The 20,830-nt window shown below is 43.6% G+C and overlaps 1 long non-coding RNA gene across 1 annotated transcript; it reads left to right on the top strand.

The window, feature by feature from the left end:
* The first annotated feature begins 334 nt into the window (after nt 1-334).
* Nucleotides 335-16,023, top strand: LOC149523980 (uncharacterized). The gene is made up of 4 exons (XR_016350162.1): nt 335-509; nt 11,733-11,851; nt 13,747-14,523; nt 15,293-16,023. It is a non-coding gene; the product is annotated as an uncharacterized LOC149523980 (long non-coding RNA).
* The last annotated feature ends 4,807 nt before the right edge of the window (nt 16,024-20,830 follow it).

Here is a 20,830-nt window from a genome sequence, read left to right as displayed (position 1 = left end):
TTCTTCTATTCATGAAATGGTTAAAGATTTGTTTTGTAAATGTTTGGATTTCAGTTGAGTATAGGACGCATCTTTTATAGCTGGTATATAATTTATAACTGACATCCTGAAACTTTTTAAAAGTACTCCAAGGAATATAAATTTGTGGGGAAGGAAATCCACACTGGAAAGTATGTATAAACAAAACATAAGAGGAATTTGGCAAATGGTAATAATTCCTAAAGGAAGATGTTTAAGCAGTGTTCTAGTTGTCAGCAGTGTCATATATATTAATTATGTTTTTGAATTTACAGAACAAAAAACAATTATCATCTCAGAAGTTAGCAAGAAATTAACACAATTCTTTTTTCCCCACTCTTTGTCCTAGATTTCTTTTAATAAATCACTTTGCTACTCATGTATAATCAAAGATACTTTTCCTTCCAGCAGACATGAAATGTAGGCATTGAGACTGAATGTGAATGGGAAGTGACAGCATTGGTGATATCAGTTCAGTTTCCAGTGAACAGGTAGCTGTATCAGCGTACCCATTATCACATGCACTATAGGCACTTGTGCTAGCAGTTCTCAATAAAGGCAGAGGCTACCGACTGATCATGGAGAATGAAATAGTGTCTCTTTTCCTAAAGCTGGTTCCCTCCAAAGCATGCTTTTAAGTCTGGATCCAAGGCACAGCACTTAAACATATGCTTAATTTCACTGGGGTTAATTACATACATAGGTGCTTTCCTGGATCCAAGCCATTGCTGATGGGAATAGGACTGATCCTTAGTAAGAATAATTTGCACTGTGACATGGGAAGCATATGAATGGGAAGCATATGGATGGGATTGGAAGCATGTGGATGGGAAGCATATGAATTGTTTCTGAAACATATGAATGACAAGGTTCAGCCCAGCTTGTCAGCTGAGATAGGAACTTCCGCACTTGGTTTAATGAACAAAGGGTGAAACTGCTCCCTGTGTGAGTTCTCCCTGCAGAAAAAACTGGAAATTCTGCAAGTGGCCTGATTCGAAGCCCACTGACATCACTGGAATGGCTGCCACAGGGGCAGGCTGAGCGTTCCTGCTATATTGTTTGGTAGGCAGAGGGCAGGTAGTGCTTCTGTTCCATGCAAGCAGTTGATTTAGCCCCAGGCACATGGATTTTGGGGGATCAGGCAGAAGCTATAGCCACCTCTATAGCCTCCTTTCTCTTAAGCTTCTAGGCATCTTGGAGCATGAATCCAGCTGGCAGCTGCTGCCTGGATGCTACCCTGAGGGGAATTTCCGAATGAAGAGAGGAGCAGTGGGGAAATGAATGGGGGAGAGTCAATATGGCCTTACTCTCTGATCTTCCATAGGGACCACTCCATGGACAATATGCCCATGGAGCCTGGTCATTGCAGAGTAACCACCACAGTGGGAAGAAGAGGAGGATGGTGCTGAAGAGGCAGCCTGCCCCTCTTCCTGCTTGAATCCAACAGGTTTTCATCTTCTCTGACCACAGGTGTGAAGGGGACAATCTGGCTCAATATACTTCATTTTATGCCTTTTTCATAATACAAAGGGCACCACTAATTAGAGTAGCGATGGGCAATCATTTTTGCCCGGGAGCTACTTAAAAAAATGGTAAAGTAGCCCGGGCCACCCCGGAAGGGGTGGGGCCTAAATGGGAAGGGGTGGGGGACCCTCTTTGCCCCCCCTTCCCACTAGGCACCCCTGCCCTGGAAGAGGCTTGGCACGCTCCCCCACCTTCAGGCCAATCAGGGGGAGCGCACAAAGCTTCCTCCACTCTCCCTTCCGCCCTGCACCATGTGCTCCTGGCAGGGCAGGAGGAGGTTTCACATGCTCCCCCGCCCCCGGGCCAATTGGCATGAAGCCTTCTCAGCTCTGCCCCACCCTGCGAGCAAAGTGCTGCATGCTGCTCACAGGACAGGGGCAGAGTGGATAAGGCTTCAAGCACTCCCCTACCCCCAGGCCCTAATTGGTATGGGGGTAGGGGAGCAGCAGGGCCTCCACGGGTCAGATCAACCTGCTTGGTGGGCGGCATCTGGCCTATGGAGACCCTTTTGCCCACCCCTGAATTTGAGCCTGCTATATATACAGAGAGCCACACGTAGTTCACCAGTCAGAGAAACAGGAGCCAGAGCAAAGATGGAGAGCACAGAAGAGAGACATCTTTACACTAGGGCTGTGTGTAGACTGGCAAGTTTTTCCGCAAAATCATCTGCTTTTGCGGAAAAACTTGCCAGCTGTCTACACTGGCCACTTGAATTTCCGCAAGAACACTGACGATCTCATGTAAGATCGTCAGTGTTCTTGCGGAAATACTGTGCTGCTTCCGTTCGGGCAAAAGCCCTCTTGCGCAAATCATTGGGCTTTTTTGCGCAAAAGTGCGTCTAGATTGGCATGGATGCTTTTCTGCAAAAAGTGCTTTTGTGGAAAAGTGTCCGTGCCAATCTAGACGCTCTTTTCCGAAAATGCTTTTAACGGAAAACTTTTCCGTTAAAAGCATTTCCGGAAAATCATGCCAGTGTAGATGTAGCCTAGATGCATAGTGTTCTCAAGAATAAAACCCCAACACAAAGTTTCCTGGCCTGCAGGGAGAATCCCAATGGAACAATTATGTTCCTGTATGGACACTCTTCCTGCAGGACAAATTAACTAGAAGGCCTATTCCTGAGAGGATTCTGCACCATTGCACATGTGCAGAACTCATGTTCCCCACAGGTTTGTTTCTCTGCAGAAAAAATGAATTCTGATGGGGAAATAAAGGAAAGCTGGAAGAGTGGCATGCCCCTCCCCAGCAGCAAAGGCTGGTCAGTTTGGGCTCCCATAGCAGCTGATAGAGACATAAATCACTGCTAAGAGGGAGGAGGCCATCATTTCCATTGTCTGTCAATTTCCCCAGGAGCATAAAACTGGGGTAAAAGTTTTTAACATTTCTTTAAAGTGCCAAAGTGGTAAAAACAGCAATAGGGCCATATGGCTTATGGTGCTCTAGTGATTAGAACTGAATTGAATTTTTGGAATGAAAAAAATTCCCTATCAAAATGTGAATGGTTTGCTACTGATTTACCTGGAGATGGCCAGTAGCCAATATAAACTGTGAGTTTGATTCCCCAGCCCTCACCTGCTGTCCAGTTGCCTGTGATGTAACGCTGAACATACGACTGCATATATTAGTTGTCTAATAGTGCAAATTAAAGGGTCACAGCTGGCTACATTACCATTAGGCAAGGGAAGTTGGGGTTTTTTTCCAGAGCTTACCACTCCCATTCTCCATCCATTGTATTGCAGTTTACATTAATTACCAAAATAATTGAAACCAGAAAGATTATATTGCACTATTTTGACAATTGAAATATCTAGATTTTGGTAGACTCGTAAAATATTATATGCTGGATTTTTAATGTTTTGGTACAGAATTTTTAAGAAGAAGCTGTAATAGCCAAGCAGGGATACCAGGAGCTATTCTGAGGCAGAGTGGCAGAGCGCAACACAGTCAGCAGGGCTGATGCCAGCAGTTGTGAGGAAGAGGGATAGAATCTCACCTTTTATCTGTGAAATCCTCAATTTTATAAACCATGGAGGGGAGGGAGTGGTGTCGAGGAGGCTATAATGGGGGAGTATGTGCTTCCCACATCCAGGCAGAATTAAGCCCTATATGGCTCAGCTTGGAGAAGCTGCAAATGTGTATCAAACAGTTCTTTGTTTTCAGAGGAGTCATGTACTGCATCCCACTAGCAACTCTCAAAGTGCATGTCTACACTGCAGGGCAAAAGTCGAATTAAGCTACGCAACTTCAGCTACGTCAATTGCGTAGCTGAAGTCGAAATCGCTTAACTCGGCTTTTGGCGCTGTCTACACAGAAGGAAGTCAAAGGGCGAACACTCTTCCTTCGACTTCCCTTACTCCTCGTACAATGAGGGTTACAGGAGTCGGAGTAAGAAGTCTTCCAGCTCAACATTATTTCAGAATTATGGCTTGCTGTATAGATGTACACTATGTTATTCTGAAATAACGCGGACATGTAGATGTGCCCAAAGTGTGAATTGTTCAAGCTGTGCTCCATGTGTCACATCTGTAGCAGGAAGTGGTAAGATACCGTAGAGTAAGTGCGACAATTTCACGTCAGTGCCTGCAGGCTGTGGCGCTAGACAATACTGCTCTTGATTGCAGCTGAGCTGGTTTAGTATATACAGGGTTTATACCTTGTAAAAGCACAATCCACAAAAAAGCATAAAAAGCACTAGTACAAAAAACCAACCAGGACCCAGTGCATCAATGAAGAGTTGGATATCAGAGACAGAGCAATGTCACTCTGTCTCAAGATTCAAGGCATGGAGTAAAAAAGAAGTGGTGCTAAATTCAAGACATTTTTCAAAAATGTTTTGGGTGAATGTTTTCAGTTTAATTGTGGGTGATTTTGTGTCAGCTAAATTTTGCAATTCCACTATATTTTGCAAAATGATTATACCCCTTCCTTTCCTGAAACATGCACAAATGTAAATATGGACCCAAAGGAACTTCCAAAATGTTGACGTTTTCGCTCTAAAACAGTACAACTTTTAGGAGCTCTTTTAAAAATAAAATTTAAAAAAATCTCATTTGCAAGGCTAAAAGCCTATCCAAAAAGTGCATGTGTTTCACAACAAATTATATTTTTATACCATCACAACCAAAGAAAAGCCCCGTGGAGTTAAAGATTTTATAATCTGATGATTGGTTTCATTTAGCTCTAAGATGAATACAGAGGGGCCAATTCACCCTTGAGCTGCTGCTTGAGAGGAAGCACAGTTTGTGTCTTTTGTGTTCATAGAATCATAGAATCCCAGGGTTGGAAGAGACCTCAGAAGGTCATCGAGTCCAGCCCTCTGCCCAAAGCAGGACCAATCCCAACTAAATCATCCCAGCCAGGGCTTTGTCAAGCCAAGACTTAAAAACCTCTAGGGATGGAGATTCCACCACCTCCCTAGGTAACCCATTCCAGAGCTTCACCATCCTCCTAGTGAAATAGTTTTTCCTAATATCCAACCTAGACCTCCCCCACTGTAACTTGAGACCCTTGCTCCTCATTCTGCCATCTGTCACCACTGAGAACAGCCTCTCTCCATCCCACTTCAGGTAGCTGAAGGCTGCTATCAAATCCCCCCTCACTCTTCTCTTCTGCAGACTAAATAAACCCAAATCCCTCAGCCTCTCCTTGCAGGTCATGTGCTCCAGGCCCCTCATCATTTGGTTGCCCTCCACTGGACCATCTCCAATGTGTCCACATCTTTTCTATAGTGGGGGAGCCCAGAACTGGATGCAATACTCCAGATGTAGCCTCACCAGTGTCAAATAAAGGGGAATACTCACTTCCTTAGATCTGCTGGAAATGCTCCCCCTAATGCACCCCAATATTCCATTAGCCTTCTTGGCTACAAGGGAGCACTGTTGACTATTCAGGAGCTTTGGGGACAAGCTTAGGGGATGTAGATACAGAAAAGGGAGACCAGAATTACAGAATGGCATAGATAAGGGTGTGTCTTCAGCCACATTCCTCCTGAATCTGGGGGGTCTACCAGCATAATTCCATCCAAACAGTTTTTGAAGGAAGATTGGGTTTGAAATAAAAGATTTTGGTGAAAAGTATCTAGATAATATCAATATTGTGTTGAAAAAAAATGCCTGAAAACTGAGAAGTGTTTTGTTTTTCAGCTGAAAACTAAAATATTTCCACTGAAAATGATACTACTGTACCTCATGGAAACTGTATGTGGGGTGACCTTAAACTTCCATTCTCTTCTATGGACCAGACTCTCTTGCTAGATTGTATCAGAGGGGTAGCCGTGTTAGTCTGAATCTGCAAAAGCGGCGAGGAATCCTGTGGCACCTAACCAAGTGGGTCTTTGCCCACAAAATATTATGCTCCAACACTTCAGTTCATCTATAAGGTGCCACAGGACTCCTTGCCGCTCTTGCTAGATTACATCTCTCATGATGCATCCTGGCCAGGGACTATTAGGACACTCTCCCTTTCCTTACAAATAAAGTAGTGCATCATGGGAGATGTAGTCTAGCCCATAGAAGAGAACTACAACTCCCATGGAGGAATGAAGGCTGGAGTATCATTTTGAATTGAATTTAACAGAATATATGTATAGGAGGAGAGAGAGAAATTTCTAAATTTTCAGTGGAAACAAACCAAACAATTTTCTGTGTGGGAAAATCTCCCGAGTTTCTCCTCAGCTCTACTGACTCTTTCACAGATTCCCTGCTTTGCCCCATGCATCAGGCAGAGTGAGCAGTGGTATTTGGACAGGCTTGGGTAGAGGAGAGGACTGGTACCTTGTTCAGCTGTCCCACAGTCCCAGCAAGGCTGGAAGGGGGCAGGAATTAAGGGACAATAAGAAGTTTTGGTGAGAAGAAGAAGGAAAAGCAGAGGACGTCCTGGACTTTGCAAACCTCCCTCTGGCTTGGCCCTCATCTCTATAAACTCCTTGCATGGAATCCATCTTCAGTATCAGAGCACAGCTAATCTCTAGAGTGCCCTTTGGCTTGTGTCCTTTCCCGTCCTGCCAGCTGGGGAACCAGATCTCTCTCCTGCAATAGGATACGACGGCAATAAGTGATTCAAACCCACCACAGAAATCGAGGTCCTTGGGATAATGGGCAAGTCCCTTCTTCATATTCTAAACACCGATTGGTCTCATTTCATACACTGTGCTATTGTACTGCGGTCTCCAGGGGACATGGCTATTTCCCCTAACTGCAGATACTAATTGGAAGAATATCGCTGAACCTGCCTTCCTATAGCGAGAAGGGTTTCAGCAACGCCCCTCAAAGGCATCAACCACAAGCGCAAGGAACAGGAAAGGACATAGCAGACCTGGAGTCCTGCGTCCCATCCTGCTGAGGAGGAAAAAGCTGCCTATGACTTCGTGGAGGACCACACATAGCTCCTTCCCTGCCCCCCTTTTGTTTTAGAATTGTCTTTCCACAAGAGATGAGGTGTCAGGAAATGCACTGTGTGTGGATTTGATTTTAACATGTACTTTCCAGGTTCTTATGTATCCTGTGTCTGTTGCATGGGCACAGCATAAGACAGACATGCCAGGCATCCTCTTCTATTGAACAGTCACTAGCTAGAATGACATCCATCAGTGCTCGATTTGTGCCAGGGCTTGCCAGGGCTAAGCCCCAGCACCCGAGGCTTGGCAGTTCCTAGCCCTGGCCCTGCCAGGCTTGCTGTAGAAGTAAGGAATGCTAAAAAATAGTTACTTGAGCTCCGGCATCCAGTTTGACTCCCTGCACCTCTTACATTACAATTTAAGCGCTGCAGGCAATAGAAACAAACAAAATCCATAGCCTCTCTGCTCCCACCCCATAGAGTTAATTGAACTGCCCAGGGAAGCTATGAGCAAGTCTGGTGGGAAAAGATAAATACATCTCCACATGAGCTGACAGCCAGAGTTTGTGGGAGTGACTATCCACTTTATGGCCTAAATATACTCAGTATGAGGCTGAGGTGTGGTATGAGCCTACAGGCAATACTTCATATTGCAAAATAGCTGAGGTTTCTTCTTCTAACTCCTCAAAGATTAAGACATATTTCAGATGGATCATAATTTTGAAATGCATCATACTTTCCTTCCTTGGGAACATTCTGGATGCAAGCTGCTATACTGGACTGCTAATATAGCATTATCTCAGCACGCACTGTGCAAATACTCTCTGTGCTACCTCAGGAACCAGCAAGCCCACCTAGGTAACACTGTAATCAAAGCAGAGTGATTGACAACCAAATGAATTCTGATTCCATAAGAGAGTACTGGTATTTCACAAGCCAGGGTACACACAGACAGGACAATACTTTTCTATGTCTCTTGCAGAGGAAGACAGAACAGAGACGTCCCTGTTTCCAGAGTAACTGATGAGCTTCAAATGGAGGACAAAACCGAGATTAGAAAAAGACAAATACTTAAGAAAAAAGATGTTGTACTTCTAAAATGATTTCTATGAAAGGATCGAAAAGCACTTTCCCACATACTTGTGAAGTGATTTTCTAGACAGGTCGAGTCAGGCACAAAGGGTTTAAACTTCCATGCCTTGGGAATTGTGCCAACTTGGCAGCAATAAAAATCTCAGATCACTAGCCTGCAACATGTTCTTTCTGCATAATAATGTTCGTTCTGTATAATCATTCACCCTGGGTAGTGTGTGTCTGGGAAGGGGGAGGAGTATCTTCTCTAGTAATCCAGCTCCCAGGTGCTCCATCCCGATTAGACTGGTCTAGCTGGGTGATTTATGGAGTCCTAATGATAGTCTCTATTCTTGCAAAGATAATATTTGCCACTTGAGCTCAGTAATGAACACCTTGCTGCAGAAAAGAGAGTGTTAGGGGCTCTTGTAAAATGCACTTACCTTTTTAGCAGCCTTGTTATTTTTCAAGATAAATACCAGTGGCAGAGATGGCTCCATTTTATTTTGATATGACAGGGACCTGGAGACAGTGGATAGTTTCTGGACTCCCTCGTGTATTTGTTTAGGGCATGTTCGCTTGGCAGCACGACCCATGATGGATGCGGTGCAACCGAATGTCCTATGGCTTTGTTTCAATGACTCCATTTAGCAGCAGGTCCAAGGCAATGCCAGCATGTATTGCTCTCGTTTCTTGTTCTGCCTGCAGAGATATAGTTTATCATCCTGGGCCTGAAGGAATGGGATGTTGCTATCCAATTAATCAACTAATAAATCAATGTCTAATTCAGTTAACAGATGTTACACTAGCTAATGAGGATTAAAATATCGACAGGCCTGCCAAAGGAACAGAACGAAATGCTGGAATTATCACCAGTAATTCTTCTGTCTTTTGAATCATACTATGAACAAACTTTCTTGACTCCATGCTCAGAACAGAGCTCTCTTGCCAGCGATGCTCAATTAAACACCTGGAAATCACGCTTATCAGAGAGTGTGTTAAAATAAACATGCTTTCCTCATTGCCGTATAATTAAGTCAGTAATTCGTTGCAAGGGAGGGGACCACAGTGGGTGACAGGGGTGAAATATACACTTGTGAGAGGACCGACGTGAGGCCTAAGCACCGTTTAGCAGGTCTTCGGTGGGATTTAAGTGGTGAATAGCCCTTGTGCTGGTTGGATGCACAGGGATGAATTTTTCCCACGGAAGATACCTAGTGTCATGGTTACAAAGCTAGCTGCACATCTGACCACTCTCTGCTTTCTCCGAACACTTCCATGCAGGCGTCAGGCCTTGTGCCTTTGCCTTTCTCACTGTGGGAGCCCTCAGTTCTTCCACTCTTAGATCTAGACCTGGGCAACAGCACTTAGATCTGGACCTGGGCAACTCTGCGTATTGACTGTGCTAATGCAAGAAGTCCTGCTTGGTTCTGCATCTGTGGTTCTTCCCTTAAGGAGCCTAGTGGTATACTGAGCGATCAGGCAGCATTCTGAATCCAAAGTATCTAATCTTAACAATAGGAACAAAGTCTCAGAAGGGTAGCCGGGTTTGTCTGCATCTGCAAAAGCAAGTCCTGTGGTATCTTAGGCGACGTCTAGACTGCAAGCCTCTTGTGAAAGAGGCTTTTATGGAAGTTACTTTTGAAAAAGCCTCTTTCAAAAAAGAGCATCTAGACAACAACCAGTACTTTCAAAAGAGCAGATTGCTTTTTCGAAAGAGAGCACCCAGGCAGTCTGGATGCTCTCTTTCGAAAAAGCACCATTTGCATTACATAGTCACTTTTTTCGAAAGAGTACTTTTGAAAAAAGGCGTTTTTCTTCATAAAGCAAACTTTTCTGTGGTCAAAAAAACTGCCGTTTTCTTTCAATTTACTTTCGAAAGAACGCGACAGTAGTCTAGATGCAGGGGAAGTTTTTTCAAAAAAAGGTCATTTTTTTTTCGAAAAAACCCTGTAGTCTAGACACATCCTTAGAGACTCAGGCTACGTCTAGACTACAAGCCTCTTTCGAAAGAGAGTGTCTAGACTGAAACAACTTCTTTCAAAAAAGTGATCCATTTTTTCGAAAGAGAGCACCCCGGCAGTCTGGATGCTCTCTTTCGAAGAAGCCCTGTTTGCATTCAAGACAATTTTTTTTTCGAAAAAGCACTTTAGAAAAAAGGCATTCTTCCTCATAAAATGAGGTTTACTGCGGTCAAAAAAACTGCCGCGTTCTTCCGATTTACTTTGGAAAGAACACAGCAGCAGTCTAGATGCAGGGGAAGCTTTTTTGAAAAAAGGCCATTTTTTTTTCGAAAAAACTCTATAGTCTAGACACACCCTAACAGAATTATTAGGGCACAAGTAAAACCCACTTCATCAGATGAATTGGAGTGGAAGTTACAGAAGCAGGGGTGTGTATAAGGAAGTTGCTTATGTTTGTGGAGGCAGGAAAAGGGAATAAAGGAATTTGTGTGCAGCCATCTTGGTCTTGTTAACAAGAGAGCAAGAGTCAGGCTAAGTCTGTGGCCTGACAACGGGAGATCTGTAATTAGACGCTGCCTTTGCCTCTCGCGTCCATACGGAGATAAGGATAGAATGCTGACTCTGGCAGGGACCTTGAGATAAGGAACATCTGGGTAGAACTAAAATAACTGTTAGCCATTGTGTTTGTAATGGGAAGGAGACTAATTGTTATTGTTATTATATCTAATGGACAGTATATAAACTGCTTCATAACTGCTTGTATTCGAAGATCTGCCTGGGGGGGGGGAGCTTCCCCCCCCATCCGAACCAGTTTTTCCCTTGCTGCAGCTCCTAATAAAACTGCCTCTGGCTCCTTGTTGCTTACAAATGCAGAGTGAGGACAATGTTTTCTTCCATGTGTTAAAGAAGCTAATCAAGTCAGGGTGGAACTGGATTCACAGCATTTGATGTGGAGTTTATATAGGCAATTTCTCCTCCTTAGATATTCACATCCCAAAGGCTGTGAATCACACACACACACACACACACACACACACACACGTTGTGGGCCTGACCTTTGTCCACTTTGTCCTAAATTGAAAAGCCCATTACTAATTTTTTGTTCCCTTGGTAGGTATTTAAAAAACTGTGATCATACCACCATCTTCAATTTTATTTTCTTCACCGTAAAGAGACTGGGGAAGGGACCAGAGAGAGATTAGTTCTGTGAGTTAGAGGAAACTAAGTCCAAAGAAAGAGTGTCAGATTATGGTCACTTTACAAGAATCCAGGTGATCTCCTTTTTCAAGATTCAGGGCAGGATTTTCAAAAAAACTCAACATTGGCCTAATTGTGTCCTCACTGAAGTCAAAGATTTGGGTCAATGGGGCTGCATGCAAACTTAAAGTTAAGTTTTCTGCTGAAGATTTCAGCTGCGGCTGTCATCCGGCTTATCAGTTTCAATCTTCCATACACTTAGCTAAGTGGAATATGAATATGAAGGGTAAGTAATACTTTAACTGAATCACAGTTAAGCCAGGGTTTAGTGCTTTCTTGTTTAGCCTTTCTGTATTTAACAACGAGAAGATAAGAGATCAATAACATACTCCATTTCAGACATTCTAAACACAGAGTTCGTGTCCTTTTTTCGAGCAACAGAAAGTTAACCGTTTAAAAATTAGCAAGTAAAAAAAAAAGACTTTTAAAGCAGGACTTTTACTCCATTAAAACCATCCAAGTAGAATTGTGGTAAACTTCATCCCATATATGGGCCTTTGAAGGGTCTCTTCCTTTCTCTTGCAACTTTTCTTAATTAACAAAATATTTGTATTATTAATACAGGTTTCTGCCTTCACGTTTTTAATCTCCTATGACTGTTTCTCAAATTGTGCTCCGCAAAGCCCCAGGGCTCCACGAGACATCTCCAGGGGCTCTGCGAGGTTGACAAACTGGAAACATCGGTAGGTACAACACATACAATCAATGGAACGCTGGGGCTCTGCATAAATTTTTACGCATGTAAACGGCTCCGGAGCCCAAAATGTTTGAGAAACGCTGTCCTATGAGATCTTCTTGTGCTGCTGACTATACAACTTTGCAGCACTTCTAAGGTGAAGGCTGAGTCACTGCATTTATTCAGACACAGGGATCTGCAATAGAGGTCGAGGGAATAACTTAAAAGTCTAACCAGAAAGGCCAAGATTTTGAAAGGACTTATGGGTGCTCAAGTATATGCCTATGAATAGCTTATTGATTTCAATAGGACTACTCACTTATGCAAAGTTAAGGATAGGCATAACATTTGGCTAGATCTGTGTTTTATTTTATAGGTTTGAAGGGTTCTACAATCTCAGTTTTCCAATTCAGTGATTGTTTTTTCATTCATCTGAAGGAAAAAAACAATGGAGAACAGATATATAGGTAATTAATTATATCAGCTGCAGATGCAATGGGGTGTGTTCTCACACCTTCCTGCTCTCTTTTATTGATATTCCCTTTGAAGCGTCTTGAGTTTAATTACAGCTGTGATGAACACAAGAACAGTATATGGATGCCTGAATTAACTATGGCCTGTGCTTTGGTTAGTGCTAGTGAGACAAGTTTTCTGTGGGCACAGATTATTGCATTCAATCTTTAACTGGTGGTTTGAATCCAGGAAACATTTAGAAGCAAAAACTGTCAGAGAAAGGCTTCAGGGGGGATTACAACAAAGGTTGCCCAGGAAGCCTTTACAAGTTGCAGTACCAGATAGTTTCTTGTCCTTTGTATAAGACATTCATGGTTATAGCCACTTCTTCTTCGATAATATTGTAATACCAGGGTATGGCTGTGTCTAGACTACAGGCTTCTTTTGGAAGAGATCTGAAAAAAACTTCTTCCAAAAGATAGCGTCCACACACAAAAGCACATCAAAAAAGTGATGCACTTTTTCGAAAGACAGCGTCCACCGTGATTGGACGCTCTCTCTCATAAAAAGCCGCCCAGAATCACTTCAGCCAGGGCTTTAGGTCACCAAGTGCTGGAGCCTAGCAGAGACACGTGCTTAAAGGGACCCCCCTGGACAGCCGTTTCTCTTCTTCTGCTGCGTGCTTGCCTACCTCTTCAAGGGACAGCAAAGCCCTCACAGTGCCTGCTGTGGTTGCCCAGCTTTTGTGGATGCCACAGCTTTTCTCTTGGTGCCAATGCGCTGGAGCTGCCCCTGGACATGCAATGGCCCCACACGGCCATGCTGCAGTTTCTGCAGCACTTTGTGCCAGCCGCCATCCTGCTCCTGACTGAGCTGGATCCCAAGCTCATTCTGGGGACCCTCTCCTGGGTACAGGAGCTACTCTCTGGCAACCACAACTCACTGTGGAGAGGTGTTTCTGGAGGCTCAACACCAGTTTGGACTGGTAGGACTGGCTGGTCATAGAGAGGTGGGACAACCAGCAGTGGCTCCAAAACTTCCGCATGCCAAAGGCCACCTTTTTGGAGCTGTGTGCCTGGCTCGCCCCTGCAATCTGGAGCCACGACGCCCACCTGTGGGGAAGTCCACCCTCAGGGCCCTCCTCATGGAGGTAAGGCACTCTCAGGCTGAGTCCCTGCACGGGGTAGGGGGAGGCTGGAAAAGGGGGACCCTCGGGAAAGGGGGGTTGAGGGTTGGGGGTGAAGTATGGATGGGGGGGAAGCACTGTCCCCAGGGGGAGTTGTGCTGTCTCATCCTTACGCAGCCCTGCTGCTGGGGGGTGGCCTCATAGTGGGTGGCTCCTGAGGTGTTTGAGGGGGGTGAGGGGAGAGGGGGATGGGCACTTCCCAAGGGCTCAGGCACCCCCTCTCTCATTCTTTGTTTTGTGTGTTTGTTTGTCTCCTTCTGCAGGTGGTGAGGGCCATCAACTCGATCCTGCTGCGGAAGGTCATCGGCCTGGAAGACCTGGACCCGTTTTTCCGACAAAGGAGCTGTTGGTTACTGAGGGCAGCAAAGGCTGGGTGGGGGTGGAGTCAAGAGCAATAGAATGCTCTGGGTTCTCTCCGCTACAGGTTCCTTCAGCCCTCCCTGCGCCTGCCCCGTTGTGGGAATGAGCCTTAAACTGAGACATGTAGTAGTGCCCAAGCTCTGCTCCTACAGATTCCCTGGGGATAATGAAACCACAGCGACAGCAATCACGTGACTAAAGGGCAAGTGGGAGGGCGATGAAACGCAGTCTGTCTGGTCTCTCTGGTCTGGTCTGTCTGTGGCTACTTTACGCTACTATCTTAGCATAAGGTAGCCACAGAGCGGCTGAGAATCTGTGGCAGACAGTAAGTGCAGGAGCACGTGCTTTTCTTCTTTCCCTGATATAGATAGATCTCACATGGGTGAAGAAAGGCCTTTTGGATTCTAGAGAGGGCAGCGCTGAGCAAGGGACATGTTGACTGAACATCAGTGCTTTTTCAATAGACCCTTAGGGACCAATAGGCTCTTCTGGATCTATGCAGAGTCATGGCATAGAATGGACAGGCACACCTTCTCTCTGCTTTTGTGCAGCTCATACAGCCAGACTCCACTCCCCCGCTTCCCTCTGTTTCCAGCTGATTTTGTTGGACTTCATTTCCAGATCTGCATCCTCAGTGATCACAGGCCAGCAACTCAGTCACCTCCAGCTAAAAGTGTCAGGTAAAGGGCTAAATGTACTTTAAAAGAAGATAACATGGAGCACAAGTTAATATTTTTTGATTAGCAGCTCTGGCTTGCCTATCAGAATGGTGTCTGAGCAGCCCTGCGATTAAACGTTAAGGAAATGTGAATTTAGCAAACATCTGTCACCAAAGCAAGACCCTCCCAAGTTCCATGCTCATCTCTTCTCTCCAGAGCACCATTCTCTCTTGGCATCCCTTTGCCTTCTTCTCTTCACTTCCTTTGTCCCAGTGCAGAACACCTGCTGCCCCAGACAGCTTATATTTCTTCCCCTGGTGAACCGGGCCCTAGCACTACCACCTTAACATGTAATTGACTGAAATAACAGCTGGGTCTGTACCTATAAAACTGAGATAATGCCAGCCACACCCTTTATAAGCATATTAAGCAATAAAGGCCAGCACGTAAAGTTTCAGGAAGTGGAGGCATAGAGTCACTATGTGATAGTGTATTCCAAAGTTCCTTTAGGGGATATCCTCCATGGGAGTTTTGCTGAGCCTAACAGCAGTTCATTGGAGGCACGGATATGGCTGATCACTCACCTGACCTATGCTTTATCATGAAAATAGCTATCTACACAGTACACATGAAAGCCTAAAGTTTTTATAACTGATGGTCCCATTTACACTGCATATATGATTTCTGGTTGGGACTCAGAGAAACAGTTCTCTTTCAGTATAAGCCAACCATAATTTAGCCATGTTCTTTTCCATCTTCATAATGCCCCTTGTGTTTCTTTCTTATTCAGATGAAAGGAAGCCTCCTCTTCCTGCTGCACCTCAGACAGGTTGCATGAGCAAGGCCTAAAAGGGAAGGCAACCAACCAAACCAAACCACCACCAATGGAACTGCCCTGTAGGCTCATGAAGGAGGGATCGTTACCTATTCAGCTGCTGAATTAAACACATGGACATAGTATACAATGAAATGGGGGAGAAATGTCAGACTCATACTTGCAGATTGTGATAAGGAGGGTGAGGGAAACTTGAAGATAATTTATTTGGGGGCAGATCTTCACCTTGCAGATTAGGCAATATTTAAATGTCACCCAGGAAGTCAATGTAATACTATTAAGCCTGGAGGTATGTCATGACTATGAGGGTTAGCCAACAGCCTGGGGATAAAGAGGTTAACTACACCTAGCCAGGTGGAGTGACCATTAGGAATGTAGGTGGGACTTTCAAACTGGGACAAAGGAATTTGGGTTTTTTCCTTTCTCCCTTTTGTTTCTCTGGGTGTGTTCTCTGCAGCTACAGAGAGGGACAAGCATGTCTCTCTCTCTAAGACACCATTCTTCATTTTCTGTAAGTAGGGTAAAGTGTAGGTAGTTTCGTTAGGCTTTATTGTTTTAAGGGTGGGGTATGGGATCTGATGTCTGGCACTCCTTAAAAAGATGTTTTGGCTTTTCTTTGTAACTAAGTTCTAGGCCCATGGAGTTTCTCCATGAGTATATTTTGTTAACTTCCCATCTAGTCATTATGCCTGCAACAGGAATATTGTTGTAATAATAAAAGTCTTCTCTTTTCTTTCTATTAACCTGGCATTGGTTACTTGTGTGTCCTGATTTTTATAATAGGGGTGAAATTTCTCAAATGATCTTTCCCCTGATTTCTTTATCAATATTTGGGTGGTGGCAGTGGAAGTTTTATTCCCAAAATCTAGGTTTTTAAGATTTCGGGGGAAGTTTTATTCCAAAGCCTGGTAGATAAGGCTTTGGAGTACACTTGCTGGCCCCCACTTCTGCATTTATCATGCCAGAGTGGGGAAGGAGCCATGACAAGGTGTATGCTAGAAAGATAGTTAACATTCCCTTGGGGGCTTGTTAGTGCTGGGCTCAGAGCTGTCTTGGGAGGTGAACATACTATAAGAGGAACATCTGCTCAATCAAAGTAGCCCTTTGCATTTGCACCATATCAGCTTGGATCAGGCCTGGAAGGCTGTGTGTGGAGTCCTTGGCTAAGTCAGTACAATAAAGAGCCATTGGAGGAATAGGAAGCAAAAGGGAAGAACCCCCCCTGCTCACCCAATTCAGAAAAGTATAACCAAAACTAAGCTCTGCTACATTTTACTTGATGGGTTTGGTTCCTAGTGACCTTTGTACAGTCCCCTATGGAAAAGTGCCAGGGTAGCAAAATGTGCTGGATTGACAAGACAGCCACCTCATTAAGGAAAAAGGGGGAGTTGGTTTTTATTGAGATACAGCTAAAATTTTTATTCAGGGATTGTACCTTTCAGCTTCCTCAGATACTACATTTACCATGTTGCACATGCAAATGGACATATTTGTGGGCTACAGTTGCCTGTTTCAATTCACAACAGCCAATTTTGTCCTTGGAATTATGGATACACGTTGTGCATCTATTTTTTTGCACACAAAGCTTCCTTTTCTGAAACTTTGGTCTTCACTGTCTTTCCTCCACCACAAGTAGCTTTAAATCCCTCCTGGCCATTTGCTTTGAATTTCTGTAACAAATGCTAAGCAGGTCTCAGGAATGCAACCAGCAGGCTGTTTGACTCACCTACTAAAATTGGAACCAGTATATTGCACTTCCAGTGTACATGTCATGATGGGTCTCAAGCTCGCTAACAGAAGTTGGTTCAATAGAAGATTTTGCCGACTTTATCCTTCTCATATCCTGGGACCAATACGGCTCTAACAAAACTGCGTACAACAAGGTAAATATGTGCTCAGTTTGACTGCTCCCAGTGGCATTCAGTGACCCAGTTTCTTGGTTTACACTTTTGTAGGCTGGACAGATGGTGTTATAACTGTAAGAAGATTATCCCACAGCAAATCCCCATCCTTAGCCTTTCCCCTAGAGAAGATGATTCACACAGAAAATGTGACATTCATTTGCCTTCACCCGAAAGCATTTACAGGAAATGCATGTGAATCAATAAGAAATATTGAGGGCTGGGCTATGACTCAGGAGCTCAGACTTCAACCTTGTTTCCAAATACATCTTTCTGCTTTTCCAGTAAAGAGTTAGAAAACTTTCACTCATGCACCTACACACTGGAGGGGATAGAACTCATGCTTAAGGGATTTCTTCTTTCAATGCCAATAGCTGCCCAATGACAGCCTACAGCAACTGACAGGCCCTTGGTGGTGTTTAAGCACTACTGGGTAGATTATCAGCCAGGCAGGCCACAATCAATAAAGTTGGCATCCTAATACTAAATTTTACATTATGAATTACAAGCTATGAATTAGAACACAAGTGATTTTGGGATAAAAAAACCCACATTATAGAAGAGCAGTAAGAACGGCCATATTGGGCCAAGCCAAAGCTTCATCCAGCCCAGTATTCTGTCTACTGACAGTGGCCAATACCAGATGCCCCAGAGGAAGTAAAAAAACCAGGTAATCATTAAGTAATCCTTCTTCTGCCATCCATTTCCAATCTCTGACAAATAGAGTCTAAGGACACCATTTCTATCCATGCTGGCTAATAGCCATTGATGGACCGTGAATTTATCTAGAAGTCAAAGCATGGTGGGTTAGTTGCATGGGAAACTTTTGCTTTTCTTTACAGGCACTAGAAAGAGAAAAACTAATATAAGAGTTCTGCAAATGAAGTAGCAGTGATTCAGATAAATATGTTTCTCTGCTAGGCACAGATGACTGATTTGGGGAATAAGAGCTTACCAGTTAAAGGTTTTTTCTCCTAGGAGGTATGGAATGGGAAAAAAAACTCCTTGCCTGGTGGGCAAACTTCTCAGATTTTTATTTCTCAGGAAATGACAAACTGGGGAATTATAGACCACTCAGCTTAATTTCAGTACCCAGAAAGATAATGGAACAAATAATTAAGCAGTTTGCAAAGCCCAAAAATATAATAAGATGATAAGTAACAGCACAGATTTGTCAAAAAAAAAATTGTGTCAAAGCAATCTAATAGCTTTTTTTGACTGAGTAACAAGCTTCATGGATGAGGGGGAAGTGGAAGATTTGGTATATCTTGCCTGTAGTAAGGCTTTTAATACTATATCTCCTGCTACAATACATTGGTTGCATAACTGTTTGGAAAACCATTCTCAGGGAGTAGTTGTCATTCACTCTCAGTCAAACTGCAAGGGCATATAGAGTGGGGTCTCACAGGAATCTGTGATGAAATGGCCAATTTCTTTATCAATGATTTAGATAATGGCAGAGCCATAGAGGGAACATTTTTAGAGTTTGTGGTCAATACCAAGCTGGGAAGGGGATGCACGTCCTTTTTAGGATAGGGTTACAATTAAAAATGATCTGGACAAACTGGAGAAATGGTCTGAGGTAAATAGAATGAAATTCAATAAGGATAAATGCAAAGTACTGCACTTAGGAAGGAACAATCAGTTGCACACATATAAAATGGGGAATGACTGCCTAGCAAGGAGTACTGCAGAAAGGAACCTGGGGGTCATGGTGCATTAGAAGCTAAATATGAGCCATTGGTGTAACACTGTCCCAAAAGGAAAATCAAACTTCATCCTGGAATGTATTAGCAGGAATGCTGTATGCAAGACACAAGAAGTAAGTCTGCTCTGCCTCATTCTTCTGCTCTGCCTCATTAGGCCTTAATTGGATTAGTGTGTCTAGTTCTATGTACCACATTTCAGGAAAGATATGGATAAAATGGAGATGGTACAGAAAAGAGAAACAAAAATGATTAAAGTTTCCAGAAAACATGACCTCTGAGGGAAAATTAAAAAGAAAAAGGTTTTCACCTTCTTGTATCTGTTGTTCTTTGAGATATGTTGTTCATGTCCTTTCCAGTCAGGAGTGTGCACTCACATGCATGGTAGTTGGATTTTTCCCATATCAGCATGTTGGGCTGGTCTTGGCACTCCCTGGAATCATGTCTCCATGGCATTCAAAACACAGCCCTGCCAACCTGCTACCCCCTTAGTTTTGTCTTGCCTGCTACCCCAACAGTGGGGTAGCAGGGTATAGAATTATTCCTATGTGAAAGTAAGCATCCTTCAAGTTGAGGGCGTCATACTAATCTCCTGGATACACTGAAGGAATGATGAAGACCAGGGAGACCATGTGGAATTAGAGTTTCTTCATAAACTGGTTGAGTTTCCATAGGTCCAGGATGGATCTGACCCCCCCCCCCCCCCGGCCTTCGGTATTAGGAATTACTATGAACAGAAGCCCTTGCTTTTCTGCTTCTGAGGAACATCTTCCACTTCCCCTAGCAAAAGGAGTAATTAGACCTCCTGAATGTTGAGTTGCTCATGAGAGAGACCCCTGAAAAGGGACAAGAAAGAGCGGTGGAAGGGCAGAAGTGCACAGAATTAGATGAAGTTCCCTTGTCTACCATGTGGTCTGCAGTGACATGGGACCATGCACAGTGGAAGATATATAGACAGGAGTTCAGTTATTGAGGTTCAGACACATAGCATTGTTGAGCTTTGGAGTTGAAGATGGATCTTTTCAGATCAGTCCAGTTAAGTCAATGTCTTGTACAGGGGCACCATGACGTCCTGGGATCTCATCTTTTATGGCCTGAAGCTTTCCCCGTGAGTATTCAAGCAAATACAAGATGAAAAAGGATCCTAACCACAGGGACTTGATACATTTGCAGCAGCCTCTTAGTCTGGGAGAACAACAGGCTTCTCATATAACTTTCTGTCTCCCAAACATTGTGGCAGTTAGTATTAGGCAATGTATGCATTAAACTGTTCATACAGAATTTACCACAACCTTCAAAGTAATTCCACTTAAATCAAGTTTCATCATAAATTAATATTTCCTTTTTTCTTGAATCAAAGTTATAGTAACAGTCAAGGATAGTTTGTTCACATCATAAGACTTGAGTAAACCCCAACCATTCTAATGCTCTTACAATGCAAACTTGCATTTCAGAGTCCCAACTATCATCTGCACATTTTCCTAACTAGTTTTACACCATGAATATGGGCTTCAATAAAGATATTAACTGGGTTAGCACACTACAAAGTCAATTCCCCACCTTTGATATTTGCATTTACACATTAAAGCTATGAATGGCAACGTCCAGCCTGACTTCTGTTGTTACATATACCCTGGATCTGTAATTTCCACTCCAACTCATCTGATGAAGTGGGGTTTACCCATGAAAGCTCATGCGATAATATATTTGTTAGTCTCTAAGGTGCCACAGGACTGCTCATTGTTTTTAAAGTTAGACTAACAGGGGTACCCCTCTGAGGGTATTTCTACACTACAGCACTAATTCGAACTAACTTAGTTCGAATTAGTTAATTCGAACTAAGCTAATTCGAACTAACGCATCTAGAACTAAAAACTAGTTCGAAT

This window comes from Pelodiscus sinensis, chromosome 8 (assembly GCF_052426305.1).
Source record: "Pelodiscus sinensis isolate ZL-2025 chromosome 8, ASM5242630v1, whole genome shotgun sequence".
Classification (NCBI taxonomy): domain Eukaryota; kingdom Metazoa; phylum Chordata; order Testudines; family Trionychidae; genus Pelodiscus; species Pelodiscus sinensis.
The sequence above is the reverse complement of the archived record's forward strand: the minus strand, read 5'-3'. Positions and strand labels throughout refer to the sequence as shown.